This window comes from Myotis daubentonii, chromosome 1, assembly GCF_963259705.1.
Source record: "Myotis daubentonii chromosome 1, mMyoDau2.1, whole genome shotgun sequence".
Classification (NCBI taxonomy): domain Eukaryota; kingdom Metazoa; phylum Chordata; class Mammalia; order Chiroptera; family Vespertilionidae; genus Myotis; species Myotis daubentonii.
The window spans coordinates 124,380,868-124,386,253 of NC_081840.1; the positions used below are offsets into that span (position 1 = coordinate 124,380,868).

The 5,386-nt window shown below is 33.7% G+C and overlaps 1 pseudogene; it reads right to left on the reverse strand.

Annotated features, from left to right (window-relative positions):
• Nucleotides 1–424: 424 nt before the first annotated feature.
• LOC132226627 (elongation factor 1-alpha 1-like) lies at nt 425–1,758 on the reverse strand (annotated as a pseudogene).
• Between the last annotated feature and the right edge of the window lie 3,628 nt (nt 1,759–5,386).

Below are 5,386 nucleotides of genomic sequence, written 5' to 3' on the forward strand. Positions count from 1 at the left end.
AATTGAAACAAGTTTCTTCAGAGGACCCTTCCCCCCTGCCCTGTCCCAGTTGCCAGAATCAATGCTCTTTTCCTAAGGAAACCGTAATTCTGACTTCCTTCAAAATACAAATTGGTCTGTTTTGGACTTTTTTCCTCAATAACTTTGTTTTAATGTGTCTCAAAATTCTGTTTCCATTAAAAAGTACTGATTCTAAGAACTAAAAACTTCACTGCCACACACACACACACACACACACACACACATGTGCATGCACAAACACCCAAGTGGTCCACAAACATTCTCCTTTCCTTCTGAAGGTTTTATGATGCGTTGTAATCACTAACCAATGTTTCACTATTAAACGGAAATGGCCAATTAAGACAAATAATTCTGAGGCCATCTTTACACCACTGATTAGGACTAGGGTGGCGATATTGCGATACTATTCATTAGCTTGCTGAGCTTTCTGGGCAGACTTGGTGACTTTGCCAGCTCCAACTGCATTCTTCTCCATTGTTTGATGACCCCACACCAACTGGCTGTCTCATGTCACAAACACCAAAACAGCCCAGAGGAGGATAGTCAGAGAGGCTCACAACACACATGGACTTGCCAGGAATATCAACGATGGCAGCAGCAGCATATTTCAAAAACTTTGGGCCATCTTCCTGCTTTTTCCCAGAACGACGATCAATCTTCTCCTTCAGCTCAGCAAATCTGCGAGCACTGCAAACTGTGTGACAGCCCCGAACAGCTGCGTGTCCAGCACTGATTTGGCCTGGCTGGCACAGGATAATCACCTGAGCCATGAAGCCAACTGCTTCTAGTGGTGGGTCATTTTTGCTGTCACCAGACACATTGTCAGGAGAAACATCTTTGACAGACACATTTTTGAGATTAAAGCCCACATGGTCCCAGAAGAGCTTCTCTCAGAGCTTCATGGTGCATCTCGACAGACTTGACCTCCGCTGCATCGTGGACTGCAGCAAAGGTGACAACTATGCCAGGTTTGATAACACCAATCTCCACTGGGCTCACAGGGACAGTAACAATGCCATCGATTTTGTAAACTCCTACAGGGGTAGATGCAAGGGTTTGTCATTTGACTAAGTTGGTTGCAGAATGTAATCCAGAGCTTCAAGCAGCATGATTGCACTGGCATTTCCATATTTATGGATGGCATTCCATCCCTTGAACCAAGGCATGTTAGCATTTGGCTCCAGCATCTTGTCACCATTCCACCCCCAATGGCACAAATGCTACCTGCTATGGTCAGGGTTGTAGCCGATTTTCTTAATGTATGTGCTGACTTCCTTAACAATTTCCTCTTATCTCATCTGGCTACAATGCAGCTCAGTGGAATCCATTTTGTTAACAACAATTAGTTGCTTCACACACAATATGTAAGCCAGAAGGCCACACTCACACATCTGCCCACTCTTGGAGATTCCTGCTACAAACTCACCAACACCTGTAGCAACAACCAGGACATCACAGTCAGCCTGAAATGTGCCTGGAATCATGTTTTTAATGAACTCTCTGTTCTGAGGCATCAGTGATGGTCACATAATACTTGCTGATCTCGGATTTCCATATACCATGCTCATGTTCAGCTTTCAACCAGGTATACTTGAAGGAGCTTTTTTCTATCTCAGCAGACTCCTCAGATTTTTTGATCCTGCCACATTTGCAGAGCAGATGGCCAGTAGTGTTAGACTTCCCCAAATGTATGAGTCCAATGATGGTGATATTGATATGAATATTTTCCATTCCCATTTTGGCTTAGATTTAGTGGTGATTTTCACATCTGTGTCTGAAATCAAACCCATTGTAAAAAAGCTGGATTTTATATAAGTGAGGTTATACAATATTATACCATTTTGTGTTTGCCTCTTTTTCCCAATATTGTACTTGTGTGATTCATCTGTGTCTTTTAAAAATTTTAATAGCTGCAGTGTACTCATTCCATGAATACATAATTTATTTTGTAGGTAACAGAAATCTGGATGTTTTTTAATGTGAAACTATCACACATAAAGCTACCACAAACATTCTCAAGTATGTGTTGTGTGACATACTTGTGTGTGCTTCTGTGGTATATGTATGCCTGGGAGTGAAATACTTTAGTAATAAATTATACATATTTTCAGTTTTAGAAGACAGTGTCAGTTTTCCAAAGAAGTTGAACCAGTTTACATTATCAGAATTTGCTAGAATTTTGCACCACCTTATAGCATCACCTCTAATGTATGAAAATTTTCATTATTGCATATTCTTGTCAACATTCACTGTTGTCTGTTTTAACCTGTTTTAATTTTTCATGTAGTTAATCATTTATGTCCATATTTAGCCACCCAGTTGTATGTGTGATGATATCATATTGTTGTTTTAGTATTAATTTCTCTGATAATTAAAGGGTTAAAAATGTCTTCATATATTTATTGGCTATTAGTATCTATCTGTTTTTTATGAAGGGACTGTTGAGTTATTTTGTGGGATGGTTTGTTTCTACTTTTAAATTTATATAGCTCCTTCAGTTTTTGAAGCAATAAATCTGCTTACATATTTTGCAAATATATTTCCTGTTATATGTCTTGCAATTTTACCACCATCATGTTGTGTGTCAATTGATGAATATAAGATTTTAGTTCCAATAACTCTCTTCCAATTTATGCATTTTGTGTTCTATTTAAGAATATTTTCTTATCCAATGTTTATGAAAAAATTATACTATACTCTTTTAAGTAAATCATTTTAAATGCCCTTTATTGACAAATATTCTTTAATCTTGTATTAAGTTGTTTTAAGTATAGTTTTCAATGTTATCAACCTTTCCTAGTATTTTACATAAATTTTCACAGAGAAGTTATGCTTTTATAACAGGTATTTGTATTGAATTTAGTTATTTTTTTCTCAAGCTATGTTTAGAAAATGAAGTTTCATAACTTTACTTTAAATTTAATTTTAAAGACTGTGACTTTTCCAAATGTGTATAATCAAACATAGCTTAAATAATATAAGCGATCATATATATATTATCTGAGAACTCAACTATTAGAAATTATTTGCCTTTTCTAGAATGTTATTTTTTAGAATGTTATTTTGTTGTAAGCAATATTTACAATAGCTTAATTTCTTTTATAACATTACTGTTCAATGTCTTCTAAAATCAGAAGTAATGCCATTACACATGGTAAATAGGCATTACTATTCAAATACAAAATCTACTAAATTAATGACATGCCAAAACAAATTTATGACTGATAAAATGAATAGTAATTACACATGTATAATTTGTTTTATTTTACTAACATCCAAACAATGGCATAAATTAATAGCTAATATCGATCACTATGACAGAACTAAAACTAATTACCTGAAAAATGGTGAAGTAAGTATTGAGAATGTGAGTGGTACACAAAATTCTCATAAATAGTGACTAATTCCAAATATCTCATCTATTTATCACGATAACTACTTAGTGCAATGGCTCTCAAAACTGAAGAGTACATAAAAAGCCTAAGGGAGCTGGTTGAAAATACAGATTCCCAAGTCCAACACTTAATAATTTTAGCTTGTCCTGGCTGGTTTGGCTCAGTTAATAGAGCGTTGGCCTGCAACTGAAGGGTCCTGGGTTCAATTCTGGTCAAGGGCACATGCTTGGGCTGTGGGCTCAATCCCTAGTCAGGGATGTGCAGGAGGCAGCTGATTGGTGATTCTCTTTCATCATTGATGTTTCTGCCAATCTTTCCTTCTCCCTTCCTCTCTGAAATAAAAAAAATATATTTTTTAAAAATAATAATTTTAGCTTCATAGGTCTAATATTAGGTACAGAAATCTGAATATTATCTGGTGCCTTGGAATATAATGATACAGACAATGAGTATAAAGTCCATGCAGGGTTAAGCTTATCTTGGGTAAATCTATAAAATAAAAGGAATCTATCACTAATATCTTCACAGTTCCCATTTCTCTCTTGCTCACCCTCTCTGCATACTTATTCTGGTGTTCACACTGACCGGGCACATATGAGCAAGATTTGTAGCAAGGAGGTCTCTCTTAATCAACAATGAGCTTTTAATTTCATTTCATTTTACTTGACTATGCATTTAAATAGACATATGTAGCTAGCTGCTGCCATACTGTACAGTTTAACATATACAATGAAGACTATAGACATAAGAAATGACCTCTATTGACACAACAATTTCTTGAGAAATACTCATGTAAAAACAATATTTATGAAAATTTTATAATTTCTAGCTAAAAATATTGTGTCTTAGAGCAACTTAATAATAATAACAATAATTGCAAACACTTATATTCACACCAATTTTCCTAAATGAATGATTCAAATAAGCACTAGACTTTTATTCAGCAGAACTGAAAGCTAGTTCTGACACAAAATTATATTAAAACCAGAATTTCTTGCCTGGTCAATCTTTTTATAAATTTTGAAAGAAAAATATGTGTAGATTTGTATAAATTTTAAATTACTAAAAACAATGTTTTGAAAAACTGGAAAATCAAGAATTTTGAAAACCTGGGATTAAAAAAACAAAAACAGAGCTACTTAGTAGGTTTTAGAGTATGTGTTGATAGCTGAATCCTGAAACTGAAAAGATTCTTCTTTAATGAAAAATATTTACATAATTTTAGTATTTCATTCTACTTATTGATTCTAAATTTTGTCACTGACCTAGAAGCAAAATACAGGCTAAAAACTATATTTTCTAGAAAATAATCAAAATACTATTTGTCATTTATACCTCAATTAATGCATTTAAAAATATAAGTAACTAAAAATATGTAAAACAAATATAATTAATATACAACAAAAGAGACAATGCAGTACAATCTGAAAGGAAGAACTAGTCTATTATAAAATACTTCAAAAGGGGAAAATAAAAGCTGTTTACATTGATATTAAAGAAATGTAGAAATAAGAATATTTAATGTTACTACATTTTACAGCCACATAAATAAAGCAGAAATTAACAATAGTTATTTTAGGGAATGGTTCTCCAAGTAAGGGAAGCTGCCACTTTCCTTTTAACTTAATTTTATTTGCTGTTTGAATATTGTAACATATGTTACTTTTATAATTTCATCAATCATTGACTTATTTTAAAATATTTTATGTAATTCCCATTTTAAAATGGCTTTGTCATGCTATATTTTCCTATTCATAGAATTAAACTTTAACATAATTCAGAACCAAGTCAGTACACGTGTTCAGCACCCATGAAAGTCCTGTGTCATAATGAAGGAGTTTTCAGGATATGAGTTTCATATTTATTGAAGCAAACACTTGTTAAACAATTAGCTATTACTTAATTTCTTGATCTGGCTGTATTAAAAGATACCATAAAGCAAAAGCTGGCAAACTTTTTCTATAAAGGAC